Source organism: Lynx canadensis, chromosome B1, assembly GCF_007474595.2.
Source record: "Lynx canadensis isolate LIC74 chromosome B1, mLynCan4.pri.v2, whole genome shotgun sequence".
NCBI lineage: Eukaryota > Metazoa > Chordata > Mammalia > Carnivora > Felidae > Lynx > Lynx canadensis.
Genome location: NC_044306.2, coordinates 114,613,740 through 114,637,047, shown reverse-complemented (window position 1 = coordinate 114,637,047; position 23,308 = coordinate 114,613,740). Strand labels below are relative to the sequence as shown.

General features: G+C 37.7%; 1 long non-coding RNA gene across 1 annotated transcript in view; it reads right to left on the bottom strand.

The window, feature by feature from the left end:
* Window positions 1-1,182: 1,182 nt before the first annotated feature.
* The window catches only part of LOC116738024, a 63,812-nt gene continuing 41,686 nt past the window's right edge, over window positions 1,183-23,308 (bottom strand). The window contains exons 4-5 of the long non-coding RNA XR_004343530.1: window positions 1,357-1,383; window positions 1,183-1,210 (exon numbers count right to left, since the gene is read on the bottom strand). This is a non-coding gene — a long non-coding RNA (uncharacterized LOC116738024). The remainder of the gene's footprint in view (window positions 1,211-1,356; window positions 1,384-23,308) is intronic.

Below are 23,308 nucleotides of genomic sequence, written 5' to 3'. Positions count from 1 at the left end.
ATGTTAATCACTTAAGGTTATGAGAATTTTATTCCATTCACATCCATGACAGATATCATGATGTTTAATCTCCTTGACCACTAACATGAGCTTTTAGCTTGAATCTAGTCATCAGCTAGAATAATTGCCATGAGAAACAAAATGCTCTGTGGCACAATCATTATTATTCTGTAAAGAAACAGCTGAAAAATGGAAAGGAAAGTAAGTCATAGCATAGCTTTTATCTAATTTAGTAAACATGAGAAGATAAGGCTACAAACTTTTCAAGTTTGCATCAACTACCTCTTTGGCAATAAAACCCCTACTGCAGTATAAATGAATTCAATAATTGTCTACACACAGTGAACTTTACACAAAAATCTACACAGTTTCTGTTTTCAACCTGAAAGTTTTAAATGTGCTTTTCCACTGTAAAAAATGACTCTTCAACCAAATGCTCGCTTTTGTGCATAGTGACATGAGAAAATTGAGAGGTATGTCTGAACGGAGCCACTACATCATTGGAACAGTATGTCTGAACATTTGGGTAATAAGGCACAGATGTGAAGCAGAGTACTTGGCACTACCAAGGTAACAACAAAGCATTCACCATTGTGTTATAATGGTTAAAAAAGCCACGTTTGAGAAGAATAAAAGAATGCCCCTCCTCCCCGGAATGTTAAATCATATTTCACCTTTTATCTGCTTAAAAATCCATAAAAATAAGGAACTCAAATATTATTCAAATTTGTGATGAAGAATAAAAATATAAAATGAATTAATATTTTCATCTGTAATATAACATATTTATGCAATAGCACACAAAGTTTAACTGCAGAAGAAGGGCCAAATTCAACAGGAATCCAAATGGCCTCTATATTGCAAAACAATGCATGCAAATCTGAAGGACCCAAGAGCCATTGAATGGGTGGTTGCTGTTGACTTTTAAGTAGTGATTCTGGCCTTTCATAAGCAGGGCTAATTACCGTACAGTCACCTGTTTACAGTATCAAATTAATGTAATGCTATAGGATATACCCATTAGTTATTATTAAGGCTATTTCAGTTACAAGTGGTATGATATTTTTGCCAGCTATTACTAAACCATGATACAAAGGTTGTTATAAAGCCAGGGTTACTTTAATTCAATAAGTTTGGAGCTGAAAACCAATTCTCTGCCCAAGATTGGAAGAATACAACTTACCCGAGGTCCCTGGTCACCTTGTTCTCCCTGTAGAGTAGGAAGATGAGATGATAGATAGTTTTAGCATAAAGTCTGTATGGGACGCTCATTAAAAAGACCAAAATATAACATAGCATAGATCATACCAGTGGATTTCCACTAACTTAATTTGTTTCTGCTATACAATTTCTTACCTTATCACCTTTTGGACCAGGAGGGCCCTAAAAAAGAAGAAAAAACAATTTTAAATAAATAAAAAAAAACTGTAGCTTGAACAGATCAGCTGGTTAGTTGCAAGACTCATGCAAAGGGCACATAAGTATAGTTGACAATGAGGTTTCTCAGGGAATTTTGAGTTCTAAACTATAATTGGAAGAAGGTTGCAATGTGAAAATTGTATAATACCTATGTTATTATATATACAGTATATTATACAGGATAGTACATATACTATACCATTGTACTACACACACACACACACACACACACCGAAAAGTACACAAAGTACATGTGTCATAAGTATGTAATATGCTGAATAAATCTTCACAAGCTAAACATACCTATGCAAGTAGAGCCCAGGTAAGGAAACCCTAAAGGGTCTGTGGTGACATTTTCTTGTCACTACCCCCAACCACCAGTAACCACTGTTTCTGACCTCTGACAAAATAGTTTGTTTTTGTACTTTATGTAAATGGAATCATACCAGTATGTGTCTGACCTCTTTGCTTAGTATGTGTAAAATTTATGCGTAATTTTGTGTTTAGCCGTGGATCACTTGCTCTTACTGCTTTATGATATTCCATTGTGTTGAATAAGCCATAATTTTTTTGTTCATCCTATTGCTTGGTGGACATTTGTTTTCTGGGTCTTGACTACTGAAAACAGTGCTGCTATAAACATCCTATTTTAAGTCTTTTGATTAAAAACTGTATGCGTTTCTGTTGGGTGTAAATTTAGAAGTGGAATTGTTAGGTTGTAGAAAATACCCAATATGTTCAGTTTTAGTAGATACTGACAATAGTTTTCCAGTGTGGTTCTAACAATTTACACTCCCATCGGCAATGTACAAGAATTTCAGTTCCCTGTATCATAGCCAATACTTGGTATTTTCCATCTTTTTTTGTTTGTTTGTTTTAGACATTCTGGTGGGAGGCACAGTAGTTTCACACAGTGTTTTCATTTGTACTTCTCCAGTGACTAATAAGTTGAACTCATTTTAATGCATGTATTGTCCATTTTTGCATCCTTACCCATAAAGTGTCTATTCACATCTTTTGCCCTTTTTCTGTTGAGTTGTCTTTTAGATTTGCTAGAGTGTCCCTCTCTCTGTCCCTCTCTTTATTGCCCTGCCTGCTGGTTCTCTCTTTCTCTCTCTCTCAAAATAAATAAATAAACTTAAAAAAAAAGAAATAAAACTAACAAGAAAAAAGACAGACAAATAAAAAAACAGACTCAAATATATATGTGTGTATATATATATATATATATACACATATATATATACATATATATACTCTCTATATAGATAGATAGATAGATACAGATAGATATAGATATATGGAGACAGATGTGGGAGTTCTTTACATCATTCTGAAAATGACTCTTCTTTCAGTTTTTTATTGCAAATATATTCTCCCACTCTGTGTGTTATGATTATGTTATCTTAAACAACAGCTTTGACGAACAGCAGTTCTTAATTTTAACAAACTCAATTTAACATTATTTTCCTCTTTATAGTTATCTCTTTTTGTGTTCCAAAGATTTCTTAATCTTTGCTTACTCCAAGGTCATAAAGACGTTTTTCTACGTTTATTCTAAAAGCCAAAGCCTCATTGAAACTAATATAACCTGTATACTAGAATTAAATTTTTTTTAATTAAGATAAACAACAAAGAGATGGAATATTCCTCAGCCATAAAAATAATGAAATCTTGCCATTTGTAAAAACATGGATGGATCTAGATGGTATGAGTCTAAGTGAAATAAGTCAGATAGAGAAAGACAAATACTCATATGTGGCATTTAAGAAACAAAACTAACAGAGGCACCTGGGTGGTTCAGTTGGTTAAACATCTGACTCTTGGTTTCAGCTCAGGTCGTGATCTCACAATTCATGAGATTGAGCCCCACATCAGGCTCTGTGCTGACAGTGCGGAGCCTGCTTGGGATTAACTATAGAAAACAAACTGGTGGTTGCCAGACAGGTGAGTGTGTATGTGTGGGGAGGGGAGGAAGTGGGTGAAATAGGTGAAGGGGATTAAGAGTACACTTATCAGGATAAGCAGTGAATAATGTACAGAGTTGTTGAATCCCTATATTGTGCACCTGAAACTAATATAACACTGTATGTTAAACTTACATTGTTTGGGATGGCACTGTGCCCAAACTGAAGAAAATAAAACAACTAAAAAAATAAAAAATAGAGTATTTTTCACACTCAGATCTGAATTCGTGGGGAACTGACTTTGAGCATGATGTGAGGTCAAAGTCGAGATGCTTTTTTTCTCCTATGTGAATATCAAATTAACCCAACACCATTTATTGAAAATGCATCTTTTCCCCATTGTAGTACAGTGTCACCTTTGTCATAAACCAGATAGTCATATAGATGTGGTTTTTGTAGGATTTTCTATTCCTAAGCCACACGGAGATTTTCTTTACCTTTGAGCAAATACACCAGCAGGAAATGCTAATTCTAGAGGCATCAATACTTTTTTTTCCCCCTAGCTCTTAAAGATGAAGTCATGTTTCAGGGCTCAGCCTACTTGAGGAATTGGTGCATTTCAGAGTTACCTTCAATCTCTCACCTTCACCTTTAGCAGGGCTGGGAGACAAGGATCAAGTCCAGACTGGAAGCACAGCCAAGGTTCTGGCAAAGTACCATCCTAAGTCTTGGTAGAGACTCCTATGTCCCTTTCAGGTGAAAATGTAGGAATATTCTGTTGCTAAAATATCTCCTGCTAAGTATCAGCTACAGAGACACGGTACCAAATTCCTACTCTCAGTTGTGACACTTCTGGAAACAGCTGTGAGGTTATCATGAAATTAATAATAACAGTAATATAATGTCTTGTGGTTTATATATTTTACCATCAACAAAGAACTTTCACCTGTTACTGTATTTAATCTTCTCCCTATCCAGTGAAGTGTTATGATATAGATGCCAAAAATAAAACCCAAAGATTATCAAGGTTAGGTCTCTTGCAAGTGAGTTAGCCAGGACTTTAACCTAGTCTGTGTGACTAGGTTAGGATGATAAGACATAGCTCTAGAACTAGATTCTCAGAAAGAATGATGACCATGTGACTGCCTTCGACAGATGCCTTCTGAAATGCCTCCCAATTGCATTTCCCACAGTGTCCTGGGCAGTTGGCCCCAAGATCTCAAGTTTGAATGAGAAAAAGAGGAATTGTGGAGGGTCAGGGAGGGAGAGAGGGAGCTAAGGTAATGGAATCAACGAAACAAACTCTTGTCTCCGCCCCCCCCCCAATAATTTTGCCATTAAAAACAAAGGGAAACCAAGAAAATTATTTTTCTTTATGTTTTCAGTAAAATTTCAATACTTTATTAATGTTTTGAGTGATTTAAGTAATGAGTAATTGGTATAGATTGTGTGTCTACCTCTGCAAAATTAAGTTTAAAGAATTTATTTGGTCATTTTCAACACACATATAATGTTCTCTAGTGCTCCTGCAAGCAGAGTTTTATTTTTGGTGGGGCAAAGGAAACCCAAAACAAGAATGAGAGGATACCTACCATCAAGTTTAAGGAGTACAGTGGAGGTTCTAGTCTTGATTTAAATTGTATGTTATTTAATTCTATTTTGATTTTTATATACATTTGTCAAATGTCTATAGAGAGTTTGGCAATGTTCTAGACACTGGTGGAGGATATGGTGGGAGAGGCTAATTTAGAAAACCTGAATGGTCTGTCTTGTAAAAGCTTAATGGCCCAGTGCCACAGTTAAATACTTCCCAATACTAGCATTAAGAAACATTCCCTTGGGGGCGCCTGGGTGGCGCAGTCGGTTAAGCGTCTGACTTCAGCCAGGTCACGATCTCGCGGTCCGTGAGTTCGAGCCCCGCGTCAGGCTCTGGGCTGATGGCTCGGAGCCTGGAGCCTGTTTCCGATTCTGTGTCTCCCTCTCTCTCTGCCCCTCCCCCGTTCATGCTCTGTCTCTCTCTGTCCCAAAAATAAATAAACGTTGAAAAAAAAAAAAAAAAAAAAAGAAACATTCCCTTGAAAATCGAGCTATTGTAAGATTACTTACGGTTACTGTGGAACCCCTCCCCGACTCCCACCCCTTCCTCCCCCAAAAGCTTCTCTTTACAGTTCAGTTTACTTTTGCTGGTGAGATTTCAGAGGCCAAGCCTCTCATTGTACCAGTCCTCTAAAGGCACTTTATTAGGTTCTATGACATGTTTGAGGTCAAAGCTTTTCTAAAACAATTTTACAGTGGGGAACAGAGATGACTTTTTTTCCCCCAAAGTCCAATTATTAATGCCAAAGCCACGTGTGTCAACTAGAGCTCTTTAGACAGCTTGCCATATATAAGGATCCTTAATTCACAAACACATAAAAATTTGCATTCACAATTGAGCAATAAATACTGCTGCTTCAAAAGGGGATGTTTCTGAGCAGACAGAATGGCGTCCTGGCACCTGCCAGCTCAAGACAGAACTGAAGCAGAGGTCAACCTCCATTCACAGCTGTGGCGGCTGCTTCGGACGCTCCAGACCCCACTTGTGCTCTTGGGATTAATGGCAGGTGTTTTCTTCTGCTCTGACTGAAATCCCACTCTTCTTTTCTGAATTGGATCCTCTTCACTGCAAATATGGATTGCATTTGAAGAAAAACGTGGGCAACCATAATAAACCCAGATAGTATTTCAAGATTTGGGAGCCATGGTTCTTTTCTAGGTCAAAACATTACAAATTAAGAAAAAGTTTCTTTGATTGCTAACTTTTAAAATCAAAGCTGGGTCAATATTTAAGTTATTTTGCTTTTAGACTTAAAAAAAAAAGCTTCACTGGTATTAACAAAAAAGATAGACAGCAATAAAAATTAATGAATTATTTGAATTACAGTGTATTTTACAATGGCATTTTGTTCCTTCCAGCTGCACCAAGCTAACAATTTAATAGCTAATGGACATATTTGTTGTTCAGGTATCAGTATCAGTGTCTGAATGGTAACTATTTGAAAGCATGGGACGCCTGTGTGGCTCAGTTGGTTGAGCACCCAACTTCAGCTCAGGTCATGGTATCATGGTTCGTGAGTTAGAGCCCCGCATTAGGCTCTGTGCTGACAGCTCAGAGCCTAAAGTCTGCTTCAGATTCTGTGTCTTCCTCTTGCTCTGTCCCTCCCCCACTCGAGCTCTGTCTCTCTCTATCTCTCAAATAAACATTTAAAAATTTTTTTAATTAAAAAAAAGAAGAAAGTAAAACTTTGTTGCTAAAATAAGGTTGAGGTCAATGGTAAGTAAATATGGTAAAATTAGTAATGATAAATAAGGGAATAGTGAGTCATTATATATGGCTATGTAAGTCTTCTTTTGGAATTGTCTTTCTGGTCTGGTCTGGAATGTTGGGAGTCCTATCTTTTACACTGTCCACTAAATAAATAAATAAGAATATCTGAAATAATTATTTCTAATTAGTTTTATTTTATGAGCCCTAATTACATAAGTTTTAAAAGTGTTAACAAAATTTGTATTATTAGTGTTCTCAGCAGTTGGAACATTTCTTTTAGAGTGTTCCGAATTTACTACCAAGGTATTTATAAATATCAGTGGCAAACTTCAAATTAGCTCCAATTCAAATGACTTCAAATTCAGGATGTAAGGCAACAATTTTGTTTGTACCAAGTCTTTAACGTGGGTCTTGGCCTATACCAATTTCAGTCTCCCCAAATCTATTTCTATCCAAACAACTAAGATTTTAGATCCTTTTTCATGCTCTATTACTTATTTTGATTGAATTACAAAACCAAACTAAAACCATTATGAATGAGAGGTACAATAAATGAGATTCAGTAAAAGGTTGGATTTCAATCTGCATAAAAGTAATTGAAATATAGCTAGAAAAGACAGATATATTCATAGAGGTTGGATATCCCAACTAAGACCTTTCATTCACTAGAACTATAATTTTTGCCTACTTTGAGCTGGCAAAAGCTAAAGAGGGAATGATTTCTAAAAGATGGCAATCATGGAAACAAAATTAAATTCTGCTACAAGTAAAAAAAAAAAAAAAAAAAAAGAAGGAAAAAAGCAAACTCTGGAAATTCTTGGCAGCCAGAGCTGCTGGAATAGAATGGAGTTATGATTTTTATCCCAGAAAAGTGTACATCATTTTCATCTTTGAAATATAACAAACATTTTTCTGATTAATCTTTTCATTACCATAGAATGATGAAGTCCAGCAAGTTTCATATTCTAAGCATTTATGGCCAATTACCAGCCAATGTGCTCTGAGTCTGGAGAAGAGACATGTAAATGTAATTGTAATCAGTGGAATGAGGCTGTGCTGTGGCCATACAGAGAGAAAAGAAAGTGGGATAACTAGAGTTCAAAAGATGATATTGGAAATGGCTCTTGAAAACTGACCTGAGATAAGGGGGACTGGGAAGGGGCGAAGCAGTTCAGGCAGAAGAAGAGAACATGCATAAGTGTAAAAGAACATCATGCTATTGGAGACAGACAAGGAGTTCACGGCAGTAAGAACATATGTGGTGTGGGGAGTACAGATGGGAGATAGTAAGATTTGGAAAGGTGGCTAATAATATCTGAGTCCCTGGGCCAAATCTGTCATCAATATAACAAGAGAGTAGTAAGATCAATCCCATGCTCTTTGGAACTCTGAGAACATGGAATGCCATCCTTCTTAGGAAGCTGTTGCCCTGGTCCAGGAGATAGATGACAGTGGGAGCACAGGGAAAGTTCTAGATTCAGAAGACACTTCTGAGATAGAACCGACAAGACCAGTCGACTGGACATGAGAGGTGTTTACCTATCACCAACAGGGTTTAAGAAGTTCTATTCATCGGGGTGCCTGAATGGCTCAGTCGGTTAAGTGTCCTACTCTTGATTTTGGATCAGGTCACAATCTCATGGTTTGTGAGGTCAAGCCCCACATAGGGCTCTGCACTGTCATCATGGAGCCTGCTTGGGATTCTCTCTCTCTCTCTCTCTCTCTCTCTCTCTCTCAAAAATAAACATTTTTAAAAATTAAAAAAAAGAAATTCTATTCATTTGAAAGTTCACAATTTAGTGCACTTGGAGAAAATGGGTGACCTACACTGGTTCAACTCCGATGAACACAGCAGCTCCAGAGCAAACTGAACCATATAGAATTTTAAATCTGGTTTTAAGGGTATTCAAATCCAAACTAATTGTTGGCAGCCTTGGCTGGCCCAATCAGAAATAGTTGAGAGAGAGAAAATTCTTTATCATCACTGTTGGGTAAAAGGAGCACAGATGACATATGGTGGCCATACTGTGTAGCCATCCTTCCTCTGTGTTAAATTATTAATAAAGTACACCTTTATTACATTTCTTCCTCTGCTTTTTAGACTGCAAGCTGAACATAGGCTTACTATATTTTAAAAACTGTAATTCCCCTAGTTTTTTAAGGATAAGGAAGGCAAGGTCTACAGCATTGGGCTTTCTCTAGGAGGACAGCACAACCTCAGTGATCAGTGTATGTTTGATGCCTGTGTGCTCAGGCACTTTTGCAAACATTACATTATCAATGTTCACAGTCCCCTAGGGAGGAAGGAAACAGGGAATATCCCATTTCCACTTGTTCAAATAGGATAAAAGCCTCAATTCTACAGATGGTAAGATTTCTGCCTACTCTGATTGCATCATAAAATTGGCCCATTGTGCCAATGAGATAAATGCTCTTAAGCCATATGTTCATGAATAAATTGAATTTGGTACCACAGTTTTTAGCAGGTGTCTGAAACTGACCAAAATCACAGGGCAAATAGTTTTAACAATGGAAAAATCCAGGCCTTACTTGAAAAATAAGGACCCTACCTATTTACATATGATAAATCTAGCATACTTCTGGGTAAAGTGCTTTAGGCAGTTAGCTTAGGTTCACTTGTAACTAAAATGTGAACAAGTGTTCCTCCAAGTATATACCTAAAACCTTGAACTCTAATATATAGCTTTTTGCTTTACTAGCATAATATATACTTTTAGGGACATTTCTTCCTAAAATCACCTCTTTTTAGTGTTTCATAGACCTTCAAATTTGCAAATAACCTCAACAGGTTATGTGTACATTTTAAACTTATTATGGAAAACCTGATGTGAAAAAGTAGGAGGTCCTATATATGAGTATAGATCTGTGTGTGTGTGTGCGTGTGTGTGTGTGTGTGTGTGTGTGTGTGTGTGTGTTTGCTTGTATACAATTTATTTTTAAATGTTTTGGAAAAAAGTAAAAAATAAAAAGTAAAAGTATAATTTGGAGAAATTTTTCAAAATAAAGTACATTAAGTGTCTTAGTGGTTAACAGCTCAAGCTTTGGAGTCAAACAGATAGAGACTGAAACCCTGGTTGTGATCACTTATGTGAACTTTGGCCGGTTAATTAAACTCTTTAAGCCTCAGTTTCTTCATCTGTAAAATGAGGAAAACAATGCTTATTGTTTTGCTGAAATGAAATACTGTCCATGAAGCAATTTGTAGAATGCCTGACTGACCAATGGTAGTAATCATTAAGTCAATGCTTTTAATATTTTAATTATTGTAAATAAAAAATGAAAATTTTTCTCAGATTTACCTGAAGATAAAGAAGGTAAACATATTGATTTCCTAAAATCAAAAGGCCATGTGGTAAGAAATGTGTTAGGTGAATGGTTGAAAATGTTTGGAGAACACAAAGGTTTAATATAGGTTCCTTGATATTTAGGAACTATTACGAAACAACAACTACAGCTACACAAAACTAAAACGAAAACAGTTCATTATAGTTTTAACCACGGTACTTTAATGACTAACCAAGACTAAACTTTAGGACCTAGAACTACCTGGTCACCCCTAGTATAGTAGGTGCTCAATCAATTCTTGCTGAATTGAAACACCCAGAAAGAAAAGAGTGCAATAAAACTCTCCCTGTTCAAAGCAGCAACATATAAAGAATTATACAAGAACCAGATTCACCGTTGCTGCAGAAGAACCGTGTTTATTATAGTGTCAAACTCTGCTAAGCCAGGGAACGGAATTATAGCTATAAACAGATTTATAGCTTCAGACTTTACACCTTTCATTTTGCATTGAAGATTAAAAGAGACCCAGCAGAAAAGGGGGTAGGTATAAACAGAAATTTAAAATATCAAAACCAGCCCCATTGATTGCAAAACTAATTTTTACAGCTATTATTTTCCGGGCATTTTCTGTGGTGCGATCGTAACTTTAAGTTCTTTTGTGATGTCAGTTCAAGCCCTGAACAAGGGACTATATGTGCCCATGATCAGTGTTAAATCATAAGCAGCTGCCATAAGGAAACAATTAGTGGGGGCTAGCACTAAAAGAAAATTTAGAAAAACCAAACATTAAAAACGGAATCTCAAAAGTAAGACTGATGTAGCTCAATGGAGTTAAGGGCTTATAAAACAGCAGGAAACAGGGAAGCTCACTCTGGCTTTCTTTTCTAGCACAATACAAATTAAATACAGCCAAATTACTTCTCCTGCCAGTCAAAACCAAGGGCTCCCTTCTCTGTAGCCTCATCCCTTGTATCCAAATGTTTTAAGAGACTGCTAAAACTTTTTTGTTTAACTTTGAATTTTTTTTTACATATTTTTAAAAGGTCAAATAAAATGAACTCCGTGGTGAGAGACTTGGAATCCTAAACATTCCTTTTGTCGAAAGAAAGTATCAACTTGCTCTCTAAATGCCCACAGTAGCCCCTGTGATTTTACAGCTAATGGTGTAAGCTATCCTACCATACTCTTACTGTCCTTAACACAATTCAAATGTGTTTAGAGGCACATCCATCTTTAAACCTTAGGTTTGATATACAATAGTTTATTTCAGCATGTTTCCTAATATACTGGCCCAACATAATTTGGCCCAGGCTACTTAAGAAAGCCTGGTTTGCAGGTCAGTTTGATTCTTTGCTTCATTTGTAGCATTTTATAAAGCCATGCAGTTTTGTGTAGGGCAACTCAGCACACCACAGGGATAAGAGTAGATATCTCTTGGAGTCTACAGAGATATGGAGAAGGGATAAAAAAAAACAAAAAACAAAAAACAATCAACTGTCAAATGAGGCTAGGAGAGACTGAAACTCAGGGCTTGCCTATGATTCCCAAGCTTCCAGTATAAATGAGAAGCCTAGTCTCTCTCATTCTCAGCTGGTGACTAAAAAGATCAAAAGCCTTTAAAGAGGCTCCTACAACTACCATGATCTTCATCTCCGGATTCTTCTGTAACCTCATCTCCTCTCTCTGTGGAGTGAAGGTAATATTGTACCCATGCACCCGTACCTCCTCCCCAACCTTGCATGCTATTTATCACTGCTCTCATTTGTCTTTGCAACCAATTCAGTTCCCTTGGGTTCCTTCTCTTCCTCTCCAAACACATTCATTTACCCTCCCCCCAAATCAAAGGGAAGAAACGTTGCACTTGCCCTCTATTCCCTCATCTAAAGGTCCTATCTTCTTCTAACCATCTCCATCAAACTTCTTTAATAATAGATTGGTCACAGAAATAAAGAAAACCTGGATTTGAGGAAAGAGAAAGGAGGTAGAGTAGAAGTCATATTTTTACAGTCTGGTTTTAGGAAAACCAAAGTAACATGAGTTGAAATACATATTGGTCTTGGGGGCATTTCTTTCCACTAGGAAGAAGAAAGCAAAGTGAAGCTATGAGAAGAGAAACTGCTGAGCCAGTCTTTGGGGCCCTGGAAAGGAGTCACCCTGGGCTAAACTAAAACTAAATAAACCAGAGCTTTGGGGAGGAAGAGTTGACAAAGCCCAAACATGTCACAATTGCCCAAATTTGTGTCTAACCCTTTTGTCTTTTCACTTTACTCCCTTCATCAGCTATCACATGTACCCTCAAGGCTATAATTTTTACCTGACTTATGTCCTCAATTCTTTTCCAGGATTCAGTGCTGCATTCCCAACTGCTCACCAGATGTCTAAGCCAAGATATGCTATCATCAGCTCAAACTCCTCTTTCTCAAACCAAACTTCTCAGTTTCTACTGCAAGCCACTCAGAACTCCTGACCTCCCTATTTCTTTTTAACGTTTATTTTTGAGACAGAGAGAGACAGAGTATGAATGGGGGGAGGGTCAGAGAGAGAGGGAGACACAGAATCAGAAGCAGGCTCCAGGTTCTGAGCTGTCAGCACAGAGCCCAACGCGGGGCTCGAACTCACGGACTGTGAGATCACGACCTGAGCCAAAGGCGGACGCTGTAACCGACTGAGCCACCGAGGCGCCCCCTGACCTCCCTATTTTTGTTAAACACACCATTATTCCTCCATCTCTAAAAGTTCAGTGTTATGTTTGATTTGGCAAGTGAAATCTATTGCCAAGTCCCAGAGATTTCATTCTCCACAAAATCCTTTGAATCTATCTTTCCATGTTTGTTTCTAGCACCCTTATTCCTGGAAAACAAGAATAGTCTACAAGCCTCTGGTCTTCCCTCACTGTATTTCATCCTGCATACTTTTGTCAGGTTATGTGTCCTAAAGCACATTTCTGAACATATTCCTCAGCCCAAAACCCATCAAGGGGTCAATGAAAAAGTCATTATAGGTTAACAATCCTCCATGATACAAAAGCTGTTAGAGGTTTCAGGGGATCAGGCCAATATTACTTAACGTGCTGATTAATGGAACATTACCTGCCTCTTGATACAATGAAGAAAGGAGTATACTACATCTTCATAAGAGATTATTTCTAAAAATTGAACCAGAACCTAATCAACTGCTAAATGGGACTTGCAGTTTACAAGAAATACAGAAGACAGGGGAACAAGTCAGACAGTACCTCGAAGTCATTAGATCAATCCAAAAGGTTGGGCATTCTATATACAGGTCAAATGTGGGAAAATTGATGACACAAAAACAATTTTTTTTTAAAAAGGAAGATGACCGGGGCACCTGGGTGGCGCAGTCGGTTAAGCGTCCGACTTCAGCCAGGTCACGATCTCGCGGTCCGTGAGTTCGAGCCCCGCGTCGGGCTCTGGGCTGATGGCTCAGAGCCTGGAGCCTGCTTCCGATTCTGTGTCTCCCTCTCTCTCTGCCCCTCCCCCGTTCATGCTCTGTCTCTCTCTGTCTCAAAAATAAATAAAACCTTAAAAAAAAAAAAAAAAAAAACAAAAAAAAAAAAAAAGTTGAAGAAAAAAAAATTAAAAAATAAAAAGGAAGATGACTGGAGAGTAAAAGACTGAAGAGTTACAGCAATTAAATGCCAATTGGGTTTTGGGTCTTGATCCAAACAAAACACCTATTAAAGAGATGTTTGAAACTGGTAGAGAAATTTGAATATTGAATGGGTATGATAATAAGAAATTATTGCTAATTTTATTAGGGTTGATAATAAAGTGATGGTTATATTTCAGAAAGACCCTATCAGAGATTCATTCATATTTTAGTATTTGTGGATGCAATAACATGGTATCTAAGTTTTGCTTTAAAAACATTGTTTTTAATTTTTATTTATTTTTGAGAGACAGTGACAGAGTGTGAGCCAGGGAGGGGCAGAGAGAGAGAGAGAGAGAGAGAGAGAGACAGAATCTGAAGCAGGCTCCAGGCTCTGAGCTGTCAGTACAGACCCAGACGCGGGGCTCCAGTCCACGAACCATGAGATCATGACCTGAGCCGAAATTGGAAGCTTAACCAACTGAGCCACCCAGGCGCCTCGTATCTAGGTTTTGCTTTTAAGTACATCAGCAACAAAACAAAACAAAAACATGAGGGAAAGGATCCATGAAACAAGATTAGCAATTGATAATTCTTGAAGTTGGATGATGGTTCTAGGGCAGTTTATGGTACCATTTTCTTTTCTTCTTTTTTTTTTTTTTTCCTTTTTCTTTTTGAGTATGTTTGAAAATTCCCCAAAGAAGTAGTTATATAATTTTTAAAAACTTTGTAAGTGACCCTTCAGATCCCTACCAAATAAAGTGTTAACTTCTGACTGTGTCCAAAGTCTTCTATGATCTGCTTTTAACTTTCCTTTTCCGTTTTCTCCCCTTCCCGCCCCTGCCTGATTCCCCGACCTCCAGTCAGCCTTGAACACCAGCTGTTCTCAGAGGGCCCTTCACTGCTGTCACTTCTGTATCTCTGCTTCTGCCATTCTTTCTACTGAACAAACACCATTAATTATCACTTGACTTGAAATAATTATAGCACCCCTTTTTGAAACCTCTTACCTGTCAACTTGAGGTATGGAGTTATTTGGAAAAAAAAAAAAAAACAACCTAGTAGAAATTTGAGTTTCTGAAAGAAATGTTATTCCCAATACAAATGTTAGTCCAGAAAGCATCCTGTCTCCACCTATCTACAATCTCACTATCATCACAACCAGTCATTGATGGCTTCTCTTAGTGACTTCTCTTCCCTAAGCTTTGCTTGACCCTCTTCTGGAGATGTTTTCTGTTTTGAACTCCTAAAGCACGGTGACTCTCTTAAAAACTTAGCTCGCCATGCTAGATATAAGATTTGTGCTTCATACTAAGCTATCAGGGCCCCTAAGGGCAAGAAGAGTGGTGTATGGGGAGATATAACAAATAATGCCTTTGGAGGCTTTAATATGTACTAACACATGACCTTTGGCCGGTCGCTTACCCTGTCTGACCCTCAGCTTCTACATCTGCAGGATGGGACAAACAATAATTACCTCATATGGGAGCTGCAGGAAGTAATTAAAAGAACATGTGCTCTGTAAATATTATTTCCTTCTCCTCTTCTCTTCCTAATTCAAAGGTAGTCTTGTACCTTACACATGGTAAGTATCAATAAATACATTATCATATTTCCTGCAACAGAGGTCTCTAAAAAGATATCAGGGCCAAAAGTAGTATTTCCTGACTAGCCTATGAATAATCAAAAAGTCACAGATATCTGTACGGCTAACATGCTACCAATTAATGTTTATGAGGATATATTTGATTGCAGCTAGAAATTGTGTTTTGGGAACTTACTATAATTTCTTATCTGTTGACCATGACTCTAGTTCACAGAGTAAATACTAATAGCAAGAGGAATAAAACAACTTTGCAGTCTCTTGATGAGACTCTACTCAATGAAAGTTTTTTTCTCACATCTCAAACATGGACAGATGTTTTTGGCTCCTGCCTGTGACCCCCAACTTTTAAAAAGAATGTTCTATTTTTTATTCTCCCCACATTTTCAATACTGAGTCATTCCTAACACCATGGCACATTGCTTTGAAAACCACCAGGCCACTAAAATTACTGAGTGACCTCATGGTTGGAAACCCAGTGACTAGAGTTCACACAGCTGACCACTCCTCTTTTTGCTTTTCTAGCATAGCCTTCTCCTGGGTCTTCCACTGCTGATGGGAGTTTCTGTGTAGGAGAACTTTCTTTTCCTCCCCCTCTCTATATTTCGTAACTAACCCTTCCCCCACCCATGACTTCTCTTACCCTCTATACACACTTTCTGGGCATCTCTCTCATTTCCACAACTTCAGCTACTGCTTGTCAACTGTACATCCAGCTGTGGCTTCTCCCCAGGACTATGCCGACTACCTACTCTACATTTCTTCTGGAGACACACTGTTTTCATCTGGGATAGTCGCACCCACCACTAAGACTGGTTAGTTTTCTTTGAGTAAACTGCATTCATTTCATTCAGGTTCTTGATGGCCCAAATTGAGACTGTATTAATTAGATAAGGAGGCTTTCCTCCAGGTAGATGCAGCCCCATGCCAGAGCTCATAGCTTGGTAAGTGAAGCCTGTGCTGAATTTCACACCTTCCCTGTCCCTTTGCTGACCAGCCTTGCACTGTACATAACCTACATGAATGTAAATGGTGGCCCTGAGTTTACTGCAAGGAGTAACATTTCTTTCAGAAGCTCAAAATTCCACTATGTTTATTTTTTTCCAAATAGCTCCTCAGTTCAGGTTGCCAGGTATGAGATATCAAGGAAAGTATGTCATAACTGATCTTACTAAATGATACTTGATATTTACCTAACTATATCAATTAAGGATATAAGTATATACAGATATAAGCTATTTGGAGTACAATGGAGTCTTTCATATAATTTTTTTTAATTGTCTATTTATTTTGAAAGAGAGTGCATGCATGTGCACTAGCAGGGGAGGGGCAGAAGGAAGAGAGAGACACAGAGACAGAGACAGAGAATCCCAAGCAGGCTCCAGGCTGTCAGTGCAGAGCCTGACAGATGGCTGGATCCCATGAATCATGACCTGAACTGAAATCAAGAGTTGGATGCAGGGGCGCCTGGGTGGCGCAGTCGGTTAAGCGTCCGACTTCAGCCAGGTCACGATCTCGCGGTCCGTGAGTTCGAGCCCCGCGTCAGGCTCTGGGCTGATGGCTCGGAGCCTGGAGCCTGTTTCCGATTCTGCGTCTCCCTCTCTCTCTGCCCCTCCCCCGTTCATGCTCTGTCTCTCTCTGTCCCAAAAATAAATAAACGTTGAAAAAAAAAATTAAAAAAATAAATAAATAAATAAATAAAAGAGTTGGATGCTTAACTGACTGAGCTACCCAGGCACCCCTCTTTCATGTCATTAATAAATTACTTAAATACCAAAAAATCTAAAATGCTAAGATTTTTATAATTATTCTCTTTATCATATAACCACCACACAAAATATAAATAATGGGGAATGATAGTACTTTTTGAGATCTAGCATGATTTATTTTGGATAGGATACATTACTAGTTTAACATGACAGTTCTATGTACTGACCAAAACAAAGACTTTCTGTACACACACGCACACGCACGCACACAGACACATGCTTTTCAAATTTCTTGGAGAATGTACATGTCCTCCCCCTGCCCCCAAGTGAGACTATATGGATCTGAAAAAGGCTGGACTGAAACACAAACATGAAATATGGGAATTGCTAAAGTGTTAGGTTAGAAAGAGCTTAGTATATAATTAAAAACATATGAACAGAAAGTTAAATATTGTCCCCAAATATAGTATTTTATTTGGGAATAATTCCTTACAAGGCACACACATTTTGATTCTTGTAAATTTTAGTAAAATATTGTGAAATTGCAATGACAACGTCAGAACAACAACAACAAAAAAGCAAAAAGGGATTTGGGGGAAAAAAGGCTATGTGACATCTACTTCTTTTCAAGTGCATTTGAAAAAATACAAATGGAAGCCACACGCCTTCATGTGCAGTTGTCTGATGGTATTTGCTTGTGGTTTTCTCTTACATTTTTTTCTCACTGAGTAATACAGAATTACAACATACACGCTGCTTTAGTCCTCCAAATTCCTAAGGGAATTATATCTCCTTTATGTTCACATGCAACTCCAAAGGGGAGTTATGAGGAGGGCTTTGAAATTCTAAAAATTTTATGCAAAAGAAATGCCCTTAGTATAGAAGGGGTACCTTTCACTTAATACAATGGTTCCACTATTTCATTACTCTGTACTGAATATACTGATGGAGTTATTTGGGGCAAAGAAAAGGCCACTGCATCTTTATAATGTGTATAAGATGGAAGCCTGAGAAGGCTTTTTAAAATGAGTTTCTATAATTTCTATTAAATTATTTATTAGTGGAAGAATATTATTGTTTAAGAAATGTGACATTAAACACAACCACCATAAATCACTTTCCATAACTGTCTTGATTATTAAAAATCAAAGATAAGCCTTGAACCCTACAAATAAATGGTTAAAAACTAAAATAGTACATCATATGTATGGCCCTGGGTTAGGGCTATCAGTTTATTTTCACCAAATATTAAATATCAATATAAGTATACTACTATAATGAAAGAAACTCTCCAAATCAAGTAGAAGTGAGATATTAAAATTAACAAATGTTCAGTAAAATCTCAGAGCTTAGAAACCTCAGAAGCCTGTTTTAAATGGCATTACTGATGACACATGGTATTACTGATGGGGCATTTAGAATCACGAAAAGCTGATCATTTTCTCTCTTCTTCAGCTTTCTTTCCTTAAACTCTTGCATATACCATTCATAGCTCAACAACATTTCTTGAACTTCTACTGTGTACCAGGAACTAAGTGAGGTGTTAGGGAGGATACTAAAGATGAAAGAAAGTATAGGGGTGCCTGGGTGGTTCAGTGGGTTAAGCGTCCAACTGTTAATTTTGGCTCAGGTCATGATCTCACAGTTTGTGAGATGGAGCCCCACGTCAGGCTCTGTGCTGACAGCACAGAGCCTGCTTGGGATTCTCTCTCTCTCTGCCCCTTCCACCCCCCCCCAAATAAATAAACTTAAAAAAAAAAAGAATAAAGCATTGCTCTGCCCTTGAAGACTAAAAAGCTAGTAATGAAGAGAGAAGGGATGTTTACAAATGACAATAGAAACAGGAAAAAATACAATAGAAGGAGGAAATTAATATTTACTAAGTGCCTGTCATGTACAAAGCACTCCATTAAGAGTTATACATATATTATCTTATTTTAATCCTCACACTATCTGTTGAGATAAGACATTATTAACTCTGCTTTACAGATGGGTGAAATGAGACTGAGAGTGATTGAGTAACTTGCCCAAGGTCATAGTTTACAAGCGAAAAACTAGGGTTTGACGTGAAATCTATCTGGTTTTGTTGTCTATGCCCTCTTTAGTGTAAAGCAAAAAAAAAAAAAAAATCCGTACTCATAAAGTACTGTGGGGATTCAACAAAAGGGAGAGTAGATATTTTGATGGAAGAAGTGGCATGTAAATATGAAAGGTGACCGGGGCACCTGGGTAGCTCAGTCGGGTAAGCGCCTGACTTCGGCTCAGGTCATGATCTCGTAGTTCAAAAGTTCGAGACCCACATCGGGCTCTGTGCTGACAGCTCAGTAGCCTGGAGCCTATTTAGGGTTCTGTGCCTCCCTCTCTCTGCCCCTCCCCTGCTCATGCTCATTCTCTCTCTCTCTCTCAAAAATAAATAAACATTTAAGAAATTTAAATATGAAAGGTGATCGTAACTGAATGTATGGAAACTGAGTATGGCTAAGAGGTAACTGGGAAACAATTTGAGAAAAGACTATTCTAAGAAAAGACAAATGAAGAAAAACGGATTTGAGGAGAAATAAATGAATAGCTTCATTTGGCTTAGATGAAGCATAGTGTTCAGAGAATGAATGAAAAATTAGTGGGAGATTGGGTTAGAAAAACAGGCCAGATCAAGGGATTGAAATATCAGGCAAGTAACTAGATTTTGTTGAACTCTAAATGGTAATCATGTTGAGATTTAAAGTTTTGGGGTCAGAAGAATGACATCATCAGAACCAAGATGGAAAAACTTTATCCAGCAGACATATATGGGATAATATTGGTTGATGCTATCTATGCTCTGTCCCAACCCTCGCTATCTCTGCTATAGAAACAGGAAAAAGCTAAATGCTCACTTTACTGACTCGCCTTCCTTGTAGCAATGCTTGACCAGGCAAGCAACAGTAATGTCCTCACAGTGTGCAGAACAGCAATGGGGAAGTCAGGACCAACAGAAATAGAAATGTGAAATTCTGTCAGGTAGGCAATGAGCTAGAGAGTTGGTTCTGTCAGCCATTACCAATGTCAGACAGAACCAAGGTTCTGTCAGCTCTCAGTGCATAGAGCATGAGTACCATGATTTTCATATCAAGTAGTAGAGAGGGAAGGACAAGGAGGGCCTGGAGTGAAAAGAGTCATGTAGACAGGGAATATAGACATGGGGAGCCAGGAAAGGACTCAGTTATCAGAATAGGACTGCCTGAATCTGGGCAGAAACTCAATTATTAGAAATAAGGCATGGCATCAGGATTACACTCAGACCAATGGGACACCTGCATTTTGGAAAACAGTCTTCTTAACTGCCTCATGTTTAAGGTCCCCACTACATCTGCGGATTACCAGATGTATAGGTGCAGGGCAGGACTTGCAGGTGGGATTGAACTCGTCCTCAGAATGGCGGGGTGGGTCTGTAAGAATTGACAGAAGTTCAATATTCCCCTTGACCACTAATATTAAAAGAACTGCCAAAAGAAGACAGAGATTGCCTCTGTCTTGTTCACCACAATTTCACAGCCTTATTGCTGTGCCTTGTACATAGGAGCTAAATAAATACTTGAGGTATTGACTTACACTGTGTTCATACGAATTAATGAACAAATAGTAGGGTGACCTTCATTTCAATAGATTAATTTTGCCCCACCTCCCAAACGATTCTCATGACCTCTAGTTTGAAATGCAAAAACTCATCTGTCTTTTTTCGAATTTCCTTTCCTCCTTTCTTCCCTTACTTAACTCTTGTCACTTGTTATTATTTCTCTTCTTACCCAGCCATTTTTTTCCCAGTCTCTGTGCCATTGTTTACTCCATCCCTTTCTTTTTCCTCTCCAAGGATTTGATTTCCTTTGATACAGTGGATTCACAGCAGCATCCTCGCCATTTGTTTCCCTGCCTCTTCTCCCATCTTAACTACAGGTGATAGAATTGCCTTTTTTTTTCTTTCTAATACCCTTTCACCATCTCATTTTCCATGTGAAGAATCATTTGTTCACCATTTACCATTTAGGTAAGTGCAAAGACTCACCTCTCTTCCCTAAGGCCTATTTTCATATTCAGTTTCATACTCTCACTGCGACAGGGTTCACTGCCGTTTAGCTGTCTAGTGTTTGCAATTTTTTGACAACATACGCTAAATCCATGTAAGCCATCTTCAGCTTTAGGAAGATGATCAGAAGAACTCCCTGAAGAATAGACATTTTCCCTTTTTACCACTGGTCTACAAAATAAAACCTCATTAATCTGGAAGTCCTTACTAAAGAATGAGTGATACCAAAGAAGCAGAATGGAGCCTCTCACTCTAAGGAAGAGATTTGCAGTGAAATATATTGTGAATAAGATGATATGGGAATGTTCAACCTATGCAGAACACTCTACTGACATAAACATTTGCACATGAATAACAAGTTACCAATTATAATTCTGTCCAAATACTTTGGTGAACTTTAAAGGATGTGCAATCTCTCAACTCAAACATTGGCAGCTCTTTTTTTGGAAGTTGGTTATTTGGAAATCTGATTGTATCTTCCCACAGGAATCCTAATAAAATATGGTTTACTTTCTCAGCTCAATTCCCAAAAGCCTATTGCTAATGCACACACACCACACACACACACACACACACACACACACACACACACATACACAAATTCTTATTGTACAATAGAAATAGGATTAGTAATAATGTCTTAACGGAAAATCCACTGTAAATTGGGATTTGGGATTTTAGAAATGTACCTCTCACAATGCTATCCAGTCAGAAGGGGGTATGAATTTTCAGTGGAGTAGGTAGCCCAGCTAAGAGTCATCCCCTGGGTGACACAGTTATGACTCAGAATGGGTCAGAAACCCATTGGATTTGAGGACTAGTTAAGGGAATTTGCTTGGAAGTATCTTGTTTAGGTAGCAAACTTTCTTCTCCTTAACTAGTTGCAAAAGGAGATGGGGAGAGAAAGTAAAGAAAAAGTTTTGCGACGTTTATGCTGTTCCCTTTACCCACAGTTAACAATATGTGCTAAGAAGAAGCCACAGAGATAAGGGAGGAGCAGAATTAGCAAGGAAAGAATGTAGGCACATTAGTTGTATTGAAACATAGATATAAAAAATAAGTTATGGAGAATTTTAGCTCATCCATCTTAAAAAATAAGGGAAATTAAGTAGATATTTCAAGAAAAAATGATTATCATTTTAAGTCACAAAAGATGAAGGGAAGAAAAGAGAAGACATATTCCAAATTATTGTTTTAATGTTTATTTATTTTTGAGATAAAGAGTGGGGGAGGGGCAGAGAGAGAGGCAGACAAAGGATCAGAAGTAGGCCCTGTGTTGGTGGCAGAGGGCCCGATGCGGGGCTCGAACTCATGACCCATGGGATTATGACCTGAGCCGAAGTCAGGCACTTATCTGACTGAGCCACCCAGGCGCCCCATACCCCAAATTATAAGCTCCTGTACACATTGTATATACCGTATGCGAATATTATTTTTAGTGAGCCAAAAAAACAGAACACGAACATTTCAAGAGAAATCTGATCAATTAAAGAAACCTTTCAACCACTTAAAAACCCATTTAAAAATTTCCTAATTTAGATTTTAAATGTACATTGCTTGCTTACTCACTGTATGTACATTATAGATATGTATTAAACAGATTTAGTGCATAGTTTATATAAATTTACTCAAGGAAAAAGTGAAATCATGGTAAGATGGTAATGTAAGATATAATTGTATAAAATACTGTAACTGTACTGCACATATTGATAATCCCATTTACTACATCATTTTTAAGTGTTCATATTTTTAGATAGATAAAATTTGTTCTTGGACGTAAAAGCCTATTTAATTTCTACTTTTTGCAGAAGAAATTTCCCAAGAGTAGATTAGAGGCTGGGAAAGTAATACATTACAATAGGTAATAGGGAAAATAAAAATACAGATGGAAAGGAGCCAGTGTATAAAAATACACCTATAATTTATAAAAATCTCAGAGCAAATTAAATAATCATTAAGCACTAAATGAAAAACTTCATTAAGAGTTATTTAATTTAAAATCTAAAATTGGAAGTTTCTTTTGAAAATTGTTATGATAAGGAGTAGAGTTAAGAGGTAAGTCAAACTTGTCCTTGGGGACATAGCAACAAAACTCTTTGCCTATTTTTTGTGCCATGGAAAGACAATGTGAGCTATTTCCTGGCTTTGCATTTCCCCTCATACCTATTCTTCCTAAATCTGTGGCTTTCCTTTTGCTGTGACAAGAGGGAGACATTTTGAACAAAATGATCATGTGATTTGAGCGTCCACTGAAGGAAAACTGATAGTCAAGATGAAAGAAAACCAGAACAGGTCACCATTTAAAAATGCCAGGGCACCTGGGTGGCTCAGTCGATTTGAGTGTCCGACTTCAGCTCAGGTCATGATCTCAAAGTCTGTGAGTTC